The sequence below is a fragment of the Oncorhynchus kisutch genome, linkage group LG7, assembly GCF_002021735.2.
Source record: "Oncorhynchus kisutch isolate 150728-3 linkage group LG7, Okis_V2, whole genome shotgun sequence".
Classification (NCBI taxonomy): Eukaryota; Metazoa; Chordata; class Actinopteri; order Salmoniformes; family Salmonidae; genus Oncorhynchus; species Oncorhynchus kisutch.
In genome coordinates, this window is record NC_034180.2 from 8,952,244 (window position 1) to 8,970,039 (window position 17,796).

The following is a 17,796-nucleotide window of genomic DNA, read 5'->3' on the forward strand; positions in this document are numbered from 1 at the left end:
GTGAACTATCATGTCTTATCTGGTGTCCTGTGTGAATTTAAGTATGCTCGCTCTAATTCTCTCCCTCTCCTCTCCGGGAGAACCTGAGCCCAAGAATGCCTCGGGACTACCTGGCCTGACGACCCCTGGTTGTCCCCAGCCCACCTGGTCGTGCTGCTGCTTCAGTTTCAACTGTTCTACCTGCAGCTAGGGAAGCCTGACCTGTTCACCAGATGTGCTACCTTCTCCCGGTCCCGTTGTTTTCGACTCTCTCTCTACCATCTCGACCTCTGAATGCTTGGCTATGAAAAGCCACCTGACATTTACTCCTGAGGTTCTTACCCGTTCCACCCTCTACAACCACTGACTATTATTTGACCCTGCTGGTCATCTATGAACATCTTGAAGAACAATCTGGCCTTAATAGCCATGTATATTTATAATCTCTACCCATCAGAGCCTGGTTCCTCTCTAGGTTTCTTCCTAGGTTCCTGCCTTTCTAGGGAATTTTTCCTAGTCACCGTGCTTCTATTGTACATCTGATTTGCTTGCTGTTTGGGGTTTTAGACTGGGTTTCTGTGTAGCACCTTCTGACATCTGCTGACGTAAAAAGGGCTTTATAAATACATCTGATTGATTGAACAGTTGATGTCGGAAGTTTACATAAACCTTAGCCAAATGCATTTAAACTCAGTTTTTCACAATTCCTGACATTTAATCCTTGTAGGTCAGTTAGGATCACAACTTTATTTTAAGAATGTGAAATAAGAGAGAGAATTATTTATTTCAGCTTTAATGTCTTTCATCACATTCCCAGTGGGTCAGAAGTTTACATACACTCAATTAGCATTTGGTATCATTGCATTTAAAATTGTTTAACTTGGGTCCAAGCCTTCCACTAGCTTCCCAAAATATGTTCGGTGAATCTTGGCCCATTCTTCCTGACAGAGCTGATGTAACAGTCTGGTTTGTAGGCCTCCTTGCTCGCACACACTCTTTCAGTTCTGCCCACAAAACTTCTACAGGATTGAGGTCAGGGCTTTGTGATGGCCACTCCAATACCTTGACTTTGTTGTCCTTAAGCCATAACTTTGGAAGTATGCTTGGGGTCATGGTCCATTTGGAAGACCCATTTGTGACCAAGCTTTAACTTTCTGACTGAGGTCTTGAGATGTTGCTTCAATATATCCACATAATTTTACATCCTCATGATGCCATCTATTTTGTGAAGTGCACCAGTCCCTCCTACAGCAAAGCACCCCCACAACATGATGCTGCCACCCCCGTGCTTCACGGTTAGGATGGTGTTCTTCGGCTTGCAAGCATCCCCCTTTTTCCTCCAAACATAACAATGGTCATTATGGCCAAACAGTTCTATTTTTGTTTCACCAGACCAGAGGACATTTCTCCAAAAAGGTCCTTTGCTGTCGTTCTGGGATTGATTTGCACTTTTCGCACCAAAGTACGTAATATCAAGGAGACAGAACGAATCGAGGAGACCGAACGAGTCTCCTTTCTGAGCGGTATGACGGCTGCGTGGTCCCATGGTGTTTATTCTACAATGCAGAAAATAGTAAAAATAAAGAAAAACCTTGGACTGAGTAGGTGTGTCAACATTTGACTGGTACTGTACATACTGTTGTTTTGCTCTAGGACACATACAGGCCATCGTAGAAGGCCCCCCCCCCTCGGTACCAGCTGAAAAAAGTGAATGGAAGAATATATGGAGACTATTTAGTGCCAAAAATAGGGGGTTAAATACATGCCAAAAAAATATGTTTTCTGAACAAACTTCCTTTCAAATATTTTTTGGAGAGGGGGACCATCTGTTGTTCCATGTAGTGAATCTGTTATTCAAAGCGTTTCTATGGGCTATTAGCAGTAAGGCCATATAGCTTAGTAGAACACCCCCTCCCCACTTGACATATCGTTGCGCAACATCATGGGTAAACTCTGTCCATCGTCTTTCAGCTCGTTAAAGTACAAAAGAGTAGAGTATAGTTCAGTACAGTACAGTTAAGTACACAGTAGACCACACTAGAGTCGAGTACACTAATGTACTGTACTCTACTGTGATGTACTTTGATGTCCAAACATAGACGTCGATGTTAGTTTCAGATTTGGAACGACCCGGACCAATCAAAATTGGTCTTGTTTAGGGGCAGGGCTCATTAAAATAATAGCGATTGTGTTGAATAATACTCAAATATGAAAAGGAAGATATTGCACATTTACACATGTACGTCTATTTAGGATACGTCACCATGAAGAGAAAGACATTCATAATTATGCATTTCTGTGTAGCACAGATCAGGGACCCATGATGAAATTCCGTTACCATAATTCTGTTACCGGGTGTAAATCCACTTCACTTACTGTAGTTCAATAACCAAAAGAGATTTTTTTTCAAAGTCAAGGCGTCATGTCATAACTGACACCGCATTCTTTCTGCAGACATCTTTGAATCTTTCAAATCGGAGAAGATATTTCGTAACGTTTTTGGAAAACACGTACGAATAAAACAGAGATTTAAATGAAATTCTTTGCATCTGCACAGTCCTTCAAGTAAATGTGTTTTTATAAAATGTTGTGTAAATTGTTAAAAAAGTGCATTGAGTTGTATGGTTTGTTCAACTTTGACATTAATGGTTTGGCATAGATTTTAAGTGAACAACCTGAGTTTCAGCGCAATTCTATTTCCGTGGAATTGCCCTCCATTGGATATACACTGCAGATGTCTACAGCTGATTGGACGGATCCCTTCTTCCTGCTTCCTCTGCTACACTATAGGCTCTCAAATCCTTGCATCCCATCTCCTTTTGGAACAGAATGCAGCCCGTTAGGATTCTTATTTAGATTCCCATTAGCTGTTGAGGAAGCAGCAGCCATTCGTCCTGGGGTCCACATCAAAAACACTGAACATTAAAATGGACAACAGCGACACAAATTCAAACTAAGAACACTATGACCATTTCAAAAACAGACAAGAGGCCATTCTCCACTGATCTAGCCTTGTGTGACTATGTAATCCCACTATAGCTAATCAGGCTCAGGGCAAAAGGGCAACTCTGAGCTGCTTACTCTGAGGGAAGCCATAGAGTCCATGGCATGCAACCTTCCAACTTCACTTCTCCATCATTTTGAAGAATTCGCAATTACAGTGACATGTATTCGTTTGACTTACTTCAGTTAAATTCACTGACTAAATCATTGTAAGTAGGAGCGTCCGCAGAACGACTCAAATTCAAATGTAAACTGATGGCAAACACAGTAGATAGTTGGAAGGGTTTACTAAGATGAACGTTTCTGTGGGAAACTGGCATGGGAAAACTACAGTGCACCTGAATAAAAAGGTCATCGAGTTGCTGTATTGGAGATCAGCAAATATGCTCCACAGCCCTTTTATCAAAAAGGGTTCTTGAGAAACAGTCCAGGCAAGCATTTCAAAGACAGACCACTTGAGCCACGCCATCAGCTCTTCTTCTAAAGCAGGAAAGAGAGAGAGAGACAGAGACAAAGGAAGAGTGAATGGGCAAGCAAGGGAAATAGAAAAGGAAGAGAGCTGGAGAGACGGGGAGAACAAAACAGAAACAAAACAGAGCGAGTGAAAACAAGAGCGAGAGGGACTGTGTGCGGCCCGGCCCGTTCTGTACTGTCGACAGAAACCGTATGGCATTCTCCAAATCCCAGATGGCCCGCCAAGATCCTGCACCACTCCCCTCTGCTCTCACTCAGTAACTCGAACTAGCAGGTAAGCAGGTGCAGCCACATAGCTGTAGTGGCAGGACACCGTAACGCCATCCCTCCCTGGGCCATCAATCAAGTGAAAATGCGATGATTGTTCCATTAACGTATGGATATATTTAAGCCATCCCTCCGGAATGTATATTGGCTAGCTCGTCTTAGTGACATCCATTCAAACGCCAAGTTACCAACTGTTGATTCCCAGTATGAGTTTCATTGGACAAGGTTGGATTTCTCTCTTGTTCACACGTTACAAAGTAGTTTCCAAATTACACACAACTACTTCCAGAATTACACACAAACCCACACACTAACACTTCTGCAAACACACACACACACCCTAGACTTGCTCTCAGGTACACTCAGACACGGTATGCGGTTCCCCGTAGTGATAGCATTAGGAAAGGAAAGGAGGGATACCTAGTCAGTTGTACAACTGAATGCCCTAAACTGAAATGTGTCTTAAAGCATTTAAACCAACCCCTCTGAATCAGAGAGGTGCGGGGGCCTGCCTTAAAATCGACATCCACATCGTCGGCGCTCGGGGAACAGCCTTGATCAAGTGCAGAACGTCATATTTTTACCTTGTCAGCTCGGGGATTCGATCCAGCAACCATTCGGTTACTGGCCCAACGCTCTAACCTGCTGCCAAACATTACACAATATTATTATTTTTTTTAAATTGAGCCGGAAGAGAGGCATTGAAATGAGTGTGTGCTTGTACGTGCGTGTCTAACTAATTGACTAGACCGACAGCAGGAAGTTACTACCGGCCTTTCACTTTTCCTCATTACATCATCCCTTTATTTGTGGGTGGGACCGAGTTACAGTAAAAAAAAAAGGGGATTCAAGCCTCAAACATTTCCTGTCAGATCTGGGATGTCAACTCTGGGCATGAGTGAGCTCACTGAGCTACCGTATGTCTGAGACAGAGCGGCTGTGAAAAGAGACTACAGTATTACGGCGGACGTAAATAGCCTACATGACAGTCCAGCTGTTCTATGTGACAGCATTCATTTCACCAACTGAATAGGCCATCAACGTCAAACTAGTCATTTATTTTGTGTGACCGCATATTAATTCAACTTGTTAACTCATTTGATACGAAACCAACATCCTATGATCACCTTTAGGCAAATAATTATTCGAGTTTTATGACTCATCAATAATTGCATACTCAGGCATATGTCAAGACTGACTGCCATTGTTGAAGGGCAAAGCATTGAGTGAAGGAAGTGAAAACTCAGTAATGCTGCAACAATTGGCCAGGGTAATCTTCTTAATGTGACTAAGCCTTTGATGCCCATGCAGTGGGGATGGTGTAATGACACGAGACCATTCTGCTAGAGCCCAGTGAGTTAAGGGTGGTTAATGAGCGTTTGAATCTAAAAGAAAGTGATTTTGTTCATCAGTGAAAGAGAGTGGGTGACAACAATGTAAAATCAATTTTATCACTGTGGTTTTAAAATGTTCAAGGCAAGAGGGAAGAAGGGGGCATTATTTGGAAGTATGAAAAACGAGAGAAAATTTTACTTAATTCACTCAATGTCTGGTTTTCCAAGTAGGCTATAGTCGTTTCATTCAATATCTCTTCTACAAATTACAAAGTAAACATGGATGGGGTTGATTGCTGGCTTGGATAACGGTCACCCAGTCCAGGGTTTCCTAACTCAGGCCTGGGCCCTCCAGCCCCCTGGGAGCATGGGTAGGTTTTTCCGTAGCACTAACACAGCCGATTCAAATAACCAACATCACGCTTTGATGACTTGAATCAGCTGTGTAGTGCTTGTGCAAAAACTAAAATGTACACCTAGAGGCAACCTGGTCTCAAAACATTTCGTATTATTCTGTATGTAAACCCGTGACACTCCATTTAATTAAAAGGGAAAGGGGGATACCTAGTCAGATGTACAACTGAATGCCTACAACTGAAATGTGTGTTCCACATTTAACCCAACGTGCAGTGCAGTGGTCTGCCTTAAATCAGTATTCCAGGTCTTCCATCAATGATGTTACGTTTCATATAGTATCTATTACTTTGTGGATGTTCAGCCCCAATTTTGCATGATATGTTACGAATTAGAAAAATGTATTTTAATTTGACAAATTCTAGCTAGGTGGCTAACATTAGCTAGGCTAGGGTTTGGGTTAAGATATATGCCCACCCATCATACTTTCGTTTTTGCCTTAAGTAACCATCTGTTTTATGTAACCATAACAAAAGTAACATATTATACTAATTTGAGTGTGCCGGATTTACATTTACTCTGTTACATCTAGTCTATGAGACCAAGCTGCCAGCGGGGGCCCCAGGACCGAGTTTGGGAAACACACAAGCAAGAACAGTGCAACAATGTCATTATTGTATTCAACAAGACATCCACTTTTCTCCTCACAACCCCCGGGCCGGTCTCCACTAATGACAGTTTAATGATGGTCCTTGCCTAATTGTTATGTTAATTAAGGTGGCCAAATATTGGCGCATCAACTCGAGTACATCCTTTCTTGTTCAAGAAGGTCACGCTAGATTGGGTTACCGTAATCCTTCTTATTCATTGCCAAGAACTGGCAACACCGGTCCACTGGAATGTGATCAAATCGAATTGAAGTCGAGTTGAGAAGGAGAAACTCTCCATAATAAAAGCTCAAATTTGTTGTTGAAATTATGGTGAGTATTTTATAGTAGAGCAAATTAATTGGGCAAAGTAACAACAACCATTCCGCTATGGCAGAGGACATTTAGGCTCGGCATCAGCACTGTTCTTTTCGTGAATGCATTCCCAAAGAAGCAAACCGCAAAACACGATGTTCCATTCCTTTCAACATTGGCAACATTGTAGACTGCTCAGGATATTGGATAATAACGCTTAATCTTTGACATGAAACTCTGTAGATATACTATCGACAATATTATCAGATGTGCGAAAATTGCCGTAGCTTGCAGTGGCTGTTACATTGCTTACCTCAAAGCGAACGCGGAGACATCTGAAGAAATTCGCTCTCCAACAAAATACTGTATCAACCTAGTCGACAAGAGCCTGCTTGAACGGAATTAAAGTCCATACAAATCTGATATGAGACGGGAAAATGTACAGCGTCTACCAAGAACAATTCCGAATGACACCGCACACCTGCCTCGACGTCCTCAATTGGCTCCGTCCAATTTCAAATAAGCAAACGCGCATGGAGGTTGCTAGTGCGGCCAGGCAAAAGCGAGGCAACACCCTTTCTCCCCGGTAACTTGCTCTCACTCGGAGCTATGGAGAAAGCATTGCAGTAAAACTGTCCCTTTACTCCTGGCAAAACGCCGTCCCACCACGACAACACCTCTTGACTGAATAGGGGCTGGCTGAAGAGGAGGAGGAGACGAGCGCTCACATTTTTTCCGCATGCTCTGTGCGTCGTTGCTGGGTGCCCCGGATCTGACAGCCCAGGAACAGCTCGCGTTTATCAGATATCCAATCGCTCAAGCCTGCCTCATTGTTTCCCAGGGAAAGGGCGGTTGTATGCGAGGATGATTATGTTATATGCTGTGAGCCCCTCCATGTGCAAAAATGGCCTCGTGCAGTAGGTTACCGGGCAGCCGCGAGCAGCTCATTGGTCCCTCCCGTAGTCATGGCAACGACCGTGGCTCAATTATGTGCTCTTCTGGGAAGATGGTATGGAGATGAGAGATGTGCAGGTCACCTGTAATAGGGCAAAATGCATTCCCCTACCTCTGAAAGTAGTTTGCAAAATACCTTCATGTGCTTTCATCGCAGTGGCCTACATTGAAGCCTTTGGCCTATACAGCCGGATTCTCTGCACTATTGGTTAGGATACACAAACCAAGTCTGCAGTGTGTGATCCATAGCTAGACTAATAGAATACCTGATGATAAAATACATATCTTGATATTGCAAATGCGCGAGCACACACACACATATTGTATAACCATGGCTATGAAAGTATACCAACAATATTACAGTACATGTACACACAGTGAATATTGAAACATGATGTAGCCGAACACACACACACACACACACACACACACACACACACACACACACACACACACACACACACACACACACACACACACACACACACCACTGAATTATTCAGATGAAGTGTAAAGGGGTTGCCCATGACCCATATAGTGGATGTCCTATGAGGTTTCTGGTCATGGCAGGGGAAAGCACATTGCTTTGAGAGCAGGTTTGACACATGCTGCATTACACACAGTGGAAGCCTCATACTCACTACCATAACCTTGGTCACGGTCCAAATGGCTTAGAAAGCTATATGCTCTGAATGAAATGAGATATGATACTCTATGTGAAATATAGGGCATCATTTGTGTGGAGCGTTTCACAAAATGCCTCCTTGTGCATTGTACATTTGAGAATTTTTTGAGACGAGTGTCTGTGTCCAACCAGCTATCGAAACCCAGGCTTTCCAACCAGCTCTGTCAGCCTTCGATACATCACTCTGGGCCATTCAAGTGATAGAGATGACCTCAACTCCACAGTGGTTATTATTTGACCCTGCTGGTCATCTATGGATATTGGAACATCTTGAAGGACGATCTGGCCGTAATGGTCATGTACTCTTATAATCTCCACCCGGCAGTGCCAGAAAAGGACTGGCCACCCCTCAGAGCCTGGTTCCTCTCTAGGTTTCTGCCTTTCTGGGGAGTTTTTCCGAGCCACCGTGCTTCTACATCTGCATTGCTTGATCTTCGGGGTTTATGGCTGGGTTTCTGTACAAGCACTTTGCGACAACTGCTGATGTAAAAAGGACTTTATAAATACATTTGATTGATTGATTCCACAGATAAGGAATCATTTAGTCTGAGTGTCCAGGGCTATTCTTTACATTATCTGCTACATTACCAGTCCTTATAGCAGACGCTAGACCGCTAGTGTTTTGCTACACTTGCCCAGACAGTTGTCAACCCTTAACAGGTGTCGAAGTGGAATAACATGATTAAGAACAAATAGATTTTACCGGGAGTACTAATGCATCGTAACAGCACTGGGACAGAAGTTAATGAGACTAGCGGAAAGGGGGCACACACACACACACACACACACACACATTTGCACACACGCACGCACACACGACCAGAGGAACCCATATCGCTTATGAATTCTTCAAATGTTTTTCCAGCGTAGGTCGTTATGAACAGTCTAATGGGCATATCAGTGGGGTACGACCTCATAAGGAAGTGAAGACATAAGAAATGCCCCTGAAAGAAAAACGATCGTTGAAAGAGAGGAGAGCGGCCTTGTGTTTCCAGCCGAAGGCACTTGTCCTACTGTACATCTCTCTGAGCTGTAGTCCTGTTGATTGATTGGTTGACTGAATTGATTTGATAATGAGAAGTAGCAGGCTGCTCCAGCCGGAGACCACATTAAACATGATCTAGGATAAAACCACAACAAAGCTTGAAGGCTTATTTGCATTGTGGTCCTCCGAATGGATTTGGTAGAAGTTGGCCATACCACTGATCTAGGGTCAGATGTTATCATCCCCCTGATGGTTAAGGATTGGGGTTCAGGGTAACTGATCCTAGATCTGTGGTTAATGGCACGTTGTATATGAAGCGTCCATCCAGTTTGGTGTCCCCAGCCTCTCCCTCTACACAAGATCAAAGATGGCCAAATATAACCATTCGTTGATATGACCTTTGAGGGGTGGCAATAACATCAAAGAGTGTGTGTGTACGTGCACACACGTGTGTGTCCAAATATGTGTGTGTGTGTGGTCTGTTTAGTTTCTGCTACCATCTTGAAAAAATATACTTGTACTGCAAAATCCAAAAGCATCCTACTGTTGTCAAGTGGAGCCCTTATTTTAGGAGGGTGTTATCCGCGGGGCATAGTGGACCCTTAAATAGCACCCTTATCCAGTCCCGTCGACTCCAGGGGGACAGACATGGGACAGGCCCCTCGCAGGGTCTGGAGAGAGAGGGTGACGATGCGGTGGAGTCAAGTATGCAGAGACCCGCCGGTGACAGGGACACAGGCAGATATACTTAGGGGTGGCGGCTGGGGCCATTCCAATACACTGGTGGTTCATGGAAAATGCAAGCTCGTTTGCTGGAGGTCAGGCCTGTCTGCTGGATCTCTTGGCTTGATTTGCTCTTAGCTCGTACCCAGTCGGGATTGGAACTAGGCCTCACTGAACCAAAGGATTTAGAAACTAAAATGCATCATTTTTCTTTCATGGGAATAATCACTGATAAGACATGACAGGATAAGTCAATGCTTCCTATCTGACCCCAGCACTTAGCCCCAGTAGTCACTTCAACGAGGGGAGGAAAGAAGCAAATATGTATTTTCAAATTATTGGAACATGACCTGAGAGTCTAAGAATTCAATGTTTAGAATCAAACCCTTGGTTCTTGGGCAGTGAGGCCTAGTTCCGATGCTTTGAAAATACATCCTTCCTGTCTTGAAGGTGTCTGTGAGTGTAGGTGCTAATAGCTGAAGGTCGATTCATAAACATTTAGGGTTCAGCACAGCAGTCAGTCTGACATAACAAAGGTGTGCCATCATCCCCCCCCCCCCCGTGTCTCTCTTTAATTATCTCACGCCTAAGGGTTAAACATAGCGCCATGCCTCATCTGTGGTCGTTCACACAGCCTACAATAAAAGAGCTAGAAAGGTCAACTTCTTTATCTGAGATTCTCCTCTCACATGGCTGTTCCCTTCTGTTGGCTTCCAGAGTGGTACACATACCAAACATCCGATATTGTCTTTATCGGTGGCCTGGTGAGCGTTATGGGCACCGCCGTGTGGTGCTGAATGGATGGTTGGCAGGTATGTGGAGAGGGCACAGGCAGGGACATTGTTGGGGTACTACAGTATGTTGCCACTTCCACTGTAGATTCCAGACTGACTTGTCTTTGATGATATTGCTTTGAGGGCTGGCCACATCAAGTGCCTGACTGGAAATGTGATAGATCAATGTTGCTGACGCAGGTCCTTTTAGGGTTATGTAGTACAAATAATTACACTGAAAATAATTTACATTTGTGCATTTTGATCTGAGGTATTTTACTAACGTGGTGAATTGAAATATCATACAGCACAACAAATTCCATTCTGTCTTTAGACCATTTTAATGTTAATCTCATAATGTACATTTTAATGTTAATCTCAACCGATTTAGTATGACTCACTTGGAACACAGTTAATCGGGTCGAGGCAAATCTAATATCTCCTGAATCGCGTTGGAGTTGGTTAACCGTGCTACGTTTTACCTTTAAATTCAGGACCTGTATTATACATGGTCCCTGTCATCTAGACCCTTTTATTTTCCTGTCAGACCCTAACCTCCCTCCTATACTGTCACGGCTTCCGCCGAAGTCGGTCCCTCTCCTTGTTCGGGCGGCGTTCGGCGGTCGACGTCGCCGGCCTTCTAGCCACCCCCGATCCACTTTTCATTTTCCATTTGTTTTGTCTATGTCTTACACACCTGGTTTCACTCACCCAATTACCTGTTTATTATTTAACCCTCTGTTCCCCATGTTTGGTTGTGAGTGATTGTTTGTTGTATTTGTGGTCTGTATTTGTGGGCTTGGTAATTCTCTTGTATTTGAATGACTTTGAGTAAAGTTAATTTGATTTACTCATCTCTGCTGTCCTGCGCCTGACTCCTCTGCACCAGCTACACATAGAACCTTCAGTCAGTCAGTCAGACCTCCATCACTATCATCGAATCTTATTTATGGCACTTCAGTTCACATTAGGTCAGCTGGCGTTCTGCTGTTGTTTGATGTACGTCAGTGGGGGACAGACAGAGAGAAAGTATGAGACAGACAGACAGTGAAGGAAAGAGAGAAAGAGAGAGAGGTGTACTGTGTGTGTGAGAGAGAGAGAGAGGTGTACTGTGTGTGAGAGAGAGAGAGAGAGAGAGAGAGAGAGAGAAGTGTACTGTGTGTGAGAGAGAGAGAGAGAGAGAAGTGTACTGTGTGTGAGAGAGAGAGAGAGAGAGAGAGAGAAAGAGAGAGAGAGAGAGAGGTGTACTGTGTGTGTGAGAGAGAGAGAGAAGTGTACTGTGTGTGAGAGAGAGAGAGAAAGAGAGAGAGGTGGACTGTGTGTGAGAGAGAGAGAGAGAGAGAGAGAGAGAGAGAGAGAGAAGTGTACTGTGTGTGTGTGTGAGAGAGAGAGAGAGAGAGAGAGAGAGAGAGAGAGAGAGAGAGAGAGAGAGAGAGAGAGAGAGAGAAAATGAGACAGAGGCAGACAGTGAGGGAAAGAAAGAGAGAGAGTGAGTGAGAGAGAGAACATGGTAGATGGATGCCTTTGGATAAGTGAGGTTTTTGAAATGTGTCGGTACCACCAGTTATCAGCCATGGAGGGACATGCTTCTCAAGCCAAAAAAGTCCTGACATCAGCATTGTCCAAAATCTCTGATGCCAACGGCAACATCCTTTTCTCAAAAATATTTTTATTTTTTATTTTTTATAAATGCACTTAAGCATCAACTGCATGACATCCAATGCAGTTATTGACTAAAGTTTACTAAAGCATTTATGAAATGCTTATGTACTTGTTATGAACAATAAAAAAGCTGCCACCCCGCCTCCATTTTGGTAAAAAGCTAAAGGAATGGGCCTGGAGAAATGTAACCGCTCTCAAATTCATAGACAGAGCAATGGATTCAAGGACTGACCATCCATGATATCAAAATTGTTGTTTTAACCATGTTTTCAGCAACCAGATCTCACAGTCTCATGTCAGAATTAGACGTTCATTCATGTCTCTCAAACGTCAAATTTCGAAGTGTTTAAGATTAATTTCAGGCATTAACTCCAAATTCTTAAGGTTAGGCATTAACTCAGAATGGTCAAGGTAATGGTTAAGGTTTGGGGTAGGCTTAAAACAAAAATATAAAAAACAACATTCTATTGATGGATTTGAACTTGCAACCTTTGGAATTAGAGAAAGATGCTTAAATTTGATGCCCTAGCAAAACCAAAACAAAACCTGTTTCCCCTAGTGGCCGGAATCCACGTCATCTCCAGACGTCCTTAGACATAGATGGACGTCGAATACTGACTTGTATCATGGGTGACCTGGCTGGTTTTCAGGCTATACAGTGTTTGTTTACAATTACATTCATTACAAACATTGGAGTAAAACAAGCTTATATTTTGGATTCTGATGCGGTATGACAGTTGAACTAAGCTCATGAGGCATTTAGAAGTTATATTCTTCAACAATCAATGGGTATACCATTAATTTATAAGGATGTAGCAACTATATTACACACTGTATAATATCTATGATATGAAGAACTAAATGAATTGAAGAACTGAGTAACTTGCCCTTCCTCACATCTCTCATCTTTCAACACCAGCTCTTATGATGGCAGCTACACAACCACAGGCTCTCCAGGCATCAAAGTCGGGTTTATATAAAATACAGTGAATTCATCCTGCTTCCAGCCACTGTGAAAAGGCTTGTCCAAGCAGTTCTCAGAACAGCCTTATCAGTAATACTGGGATGTGCTGAGAGCGCTAGTACTAGAGACGAGGGAAGGACCTGTGTAACCAGACATCACACCGACTGTAAAGGCTGTAATACACTAAATGTGACTTCGCTCACACAATCACAAAAGTGCCTGTGAGCACATACAGGTGTACGACCTTAATTTGAAGATCCTACATTTGTACACAAAGGAGTACATGAACAAATGTGCACCAGCCTGCACGTGCACACACATGCCCAAAGGCAGGCAGGCAGGCAGGCAGGCAGGCAGGCAGGCAGACCTCTCACACCTCTGCTTAGACACAGATGGATGGCTCAGTGTCTGTGTGAGAGAGAGTTTTAGAGAGGGGGGAGAGAGAGGGGGAGAAAAGTAGAGAGAGGGAAAGAGAGAGCTTGTATATGTGTGTGTGTGTGCTCAGACAGGGGGGGGGGGGGGGGGGGGGGTCAATAAGCGTCGCACATCACAACCAGTACGCTTCAACGTCTGTATCAACCTCTTTGTCTTTCTCTGTCTGGACCTTTTTCTCTCCATCTCTTCCTGTCTCTGATGGGAGATGGCATTTTGTCTGACAGCTGTGCCAGCAACCTGCCAGTCACTGCCCAACAAAACAGCAAAAGAATAAGTTGACCTGTCTGGTTGCGAAATTGCGATGCAACCGGAAATGCCAGAGGCAAACTTTTGACTACTGAGTATACATTAGATTCATAGCTCACATTGTCTCCGTCCCTGGTGATGCACCTCATACCGTACCCCCCCTACCTCACCACAGAAAATATCTAACTGTAGACTGGTATCTTCATTAACATACCACTCATCAGTAGCGTAGAGAAGTTTCGCAGAGCCCCCCGCAAGGTTCCAGCAAGGGCCCCCCACCAAAGAGGGCTACTGCAAGAAACTACATCAGGTTGTGTTTTCAGTTAATATCCATTATTTTAAGCCCTTTTTTGGAGAGTTTGACATTGGGATCCTTTTTCTCCGGACAAGGACTTTTCTAGGCAGGGCCGACATGGAAGTGAATAATATTTAAAGTATTTTGAGGGGGTATGTAGCTCTGCCTGTGCCACTCATACTTAAGTTCACAACCACCCTAATACCTCTCGCCTTTTCCTTAGGGGCGTACGTTACAATTAATTACATAACATTTTCCCATGTGTTTTATTCAGCTTCACCAAAAGGTCCTGTTCATTCGGCATGGAATGGAAGAAAACTGAAAGAAAAAAAATGAAACAGGGAGGGAATACCTGAACTTTTTGTCTTCTGTTGCAAAATGTTTTATGAAATATTGGCCGTAATGAACACGACCCAGGACTTCACACCAACACCCCCTGTCAGATGGTGCACGGTAGTGTAGTTTGGCCACACGTCTAATTTTACCGCCCTCTTCACCCACCTCTCCCCTCCACACCTTGGTCTCTGGGAGACTTGTGCACACACACACACACACACACACACACACACACACACACACACACACACACACACACACACACACACACACACACACACACCTTACCTTTTTCTCTGGAAGAGGTCTGATTGCTGACTGGCTCAATAAGTGGAGGTTGGCTGAGAGGATGGGGCATACTGTGCCTTAAAAAAGTATTCAGACCCCTTGACATTTTCCACATTTTGTAAGGTTACAGATTTATTTAAAAAAGGTATTAAATTGTGTATTTTTCTTGTCAATCTATAGACATTACCCCATAATGAAAATGCAAAAACAGGTTTTTAGAAATGTTTGCTAATTTATATAAAAAAAATAGGAAATATCACATTTACATAAGTATTCAGACCCTTTACTCAGTACTTTCTTCTTGGGTATGATGATACAAGCTTGGCGCACCTGTATTTGGGGAGTTTCTCCCATTCTTCTTTGCAGATCCTCTCAAGCTGTGTCAGGTTGGATAGGGAGCGTCGCTGCACAGCTATTTTCATGTCTCTCCAGAGATGTTCGATCAGGTTTAAGTTCGGGCTATGGCTGGGCCACTCAAAGACATTCAGAGAATTGTCCGAAGCCATTCCTGGGTTGTCTTATTTGTGTGCCTAGGTTCATTGTCCTGATGGAAGGTGAACCTTCGCCACAGTCTGAGATCCTGAGCATTCTGGAGAAGGTTTTCCATCAAGGATCTCTCTCTATACCTTGCTCTGTTCAACTTTGCCTCGATACCTGACTAGTCTCCCAGTCCCTGCTGCTGAAAAACATGGTGCCAGGTTTCCTCCAGATGTGACGCTTGGCATTCAGGCCTTTTACTGAGGAGTGGCTTCCGTATATACAGTGGGGGGAAAAGTATTTAGTCAGCCACCAATTGTGCAAGTTCTCCCACTTAAAAAGATGAGAGAGGCCTGTAATTTTCATCATAGGTACACTTCAACTATGACAGACAAAATGAAAAAAAAAATCCAGAGAATCACATTGTAGGATTTTTAATGAATTTATTTGCAAATTATGGTGGAAAATAAGTATTTGGTCAATAACAAAAGTTTATCGCAATACTTTGTTATATACCCTTTGTTGGCAATGACAGAGGTCAAACGTTTTCTGTAAGTCTTCACAAGGTTTTCACACACTGTTGCTGGTATTTTGGCCCATTCCTCCATGCAGATCTCCTCTAGAGCAATGATGTTTTGGGGCTGTTGCTGGGCAACAAGGACTTTCAACTCCCTCCAAAGATTTTCTATGGGGTTGAGATCTGGAGACTGGCTAGGCCACTCCAGGACCTTGAAATGCTTCTTACGAAGCCACTCCTTCGTTACCCGGGCAGTGTGTTTGGGATCATTGTCATGCTGAAAGACCCAGCCACGTTTCATCTTCAATGCCCTTGCTGATGGAAGGAGGTTTTCACAAAAAATCTCACGATACATGGCCCCATTCATTCTTTCCTTTACACGGATCAGTCGTCCTGTTCCCTTTGCAGAAAAACAGCCCCAAAGCATGATGTTTCCACCCCCATGCTTCACAGTAGGTATGGTGTTCTTTGGATGCAACTCAGCATTCTTTGTCCTCCAGAGTTTTTACCAAAAAGTTATATTTTGGTTTCATCTGACCATATGACATTCTCCCAATCTTCTTTTGGATCATCCAAATGCTCTCTAGCAAACTTCAGACGGGCCTGGACATGTACTGGCTTAAGCATGGGGACACATCTGGCACTGCAGGATTTGAGTCCATGGCGGCGTAGTGTGTTACTGATGGTAGGCTTTGTTACTTTGGTCCCAGCTCTCTGCAGGTCATTCACTAGGTCCCCCCGTGTGGTTCTGGGATTTCTGCTCACTGTTCTTGTGATCATTTTGACCCCGCGGGGTGAGATCTTGCGTGGAGCCCCAGATCGAGGGAGATTATCAGTGTATGTCTTCCATTTCCTAATAATTGCTCCCACAGTTGATTTCTTCAAACCAAGCTGCTTACCTATTGCAGATTCAGTCTTCCCAGCCTAGTGCAGGTCTACAATTTTGTTTCTGGTGTCATTTGACAGCTCTTTGGTCTTGGCCATAGTGGAGTTTGGAGTGTGACTGTTTGAGGTTGTGGACAGGTGTCTTTTATACTGATAACAAGTTCAAACAGGTGCCATTAATACAGGTAACGAGTGGAGGACAGGAGAGCCTTTTAAAGAAGAAGGTACAGGTCTGTGAGAGCCAGAAATCTTGCTTGTTTGTAGGTGACCAAATACTTATTTTCCAACAGAATTTGAAAATAAATTCTTTAAGAATCCTACAATGTGATTTTCTGGATTTTTTTTCTCATTTTGTCTGTCATTGTAGAAGTGTACCTTACAGGCCTCTCTCATCTTTTTAAGTGGGAGAACTTGCACAAGTGGCTGACTAAATACATTTTTGCCCCACTGTATATACAGTATATATATATCAACGTGGGTGGCTGGGGGCTGGTTCAGTAGTGTATCAGTTTGGCTCCAATGGCTTTTGGTTTCACATGTGTCTTCCTCACTTTCACACTGCTGCTTGAACCGCTTAGCTGCTGAGTAGAGGAAGGCTCATAATAATGTCTGGAATAGAGTTAATGGAACTGTATCAAACATGTCATGAGTTTGATACCATTCCGTTTCAGCCATTACTATGAGCCCGTTCTCTGCAATTAAGGTGCTTCCAACCTCCTGTGACGCACGCGCACACACACACACACACACACACACACACACACACACACACACACACACACACACACACACACACACACACACACACAGTGATAAATACATGGATGCCTGCTGTTGAATTTGAGATGGACAGCATGCCAGGTAGTGCCAGGGCAGAACAGAATAGGGTGGCACAGATCGACCCAGAAGCCATTGGCATGGGGCACAAAACAAGCACCGGTTGGTGAGGGTACAACCTTAACAGTTGAAGTTGCTGGCTAACTGCTTGGGGCTAGTGCTGTGCATCTCTTTTTTCCATTTTCGAAATAAATATACATTCCTGCAACCCGCCTCACCCAACGTGGTACGGATCAGCAATTTTTTTAACCTAGCTCTGAAGGAACCGCCATCAGACCTAGCCAGCTAATTAGCTACTAGCTATTTAGTCATTGTTTGCCTCTGCTGGCGGTCTTTACCTTTAGCTCGGACTCCTGCCACT

At 43.7% G+C, this 17,796-nt stretch overlaps 1 protein-coding gene across 16 annotated transcripts in view; it reads right to left on the reverse strand.

The window, feature by feature from the left end:
• Positions 1–7,195, reverse strand: part of LOC109894160 (sorbin and SH3 domain-containing protein 2-like) — an 86,480-nt gene extending 79,285 nt beyond the window's left edge. For 3 of the 16 annotated variants that reach the window (XM_031828457.1, XM_031828446.1, XM_031828447.1), the window contains exon 1: positions 6,687–7,155. The gene's annotated coding sequence lies outside the window, so the exon portion shown is untranslated. Of the gene's footprint in view, positions 1–6,686 lie in introns of all 16 variants that reach the window. The other 13 variants (XM_031828454.1, XM_031828451.1, XM_031828452.1 and 10 more) reach the window with 9 other exon arrangements.
• Positions 7,196–17,796: the final 10,601 nt, after the last annotated feature.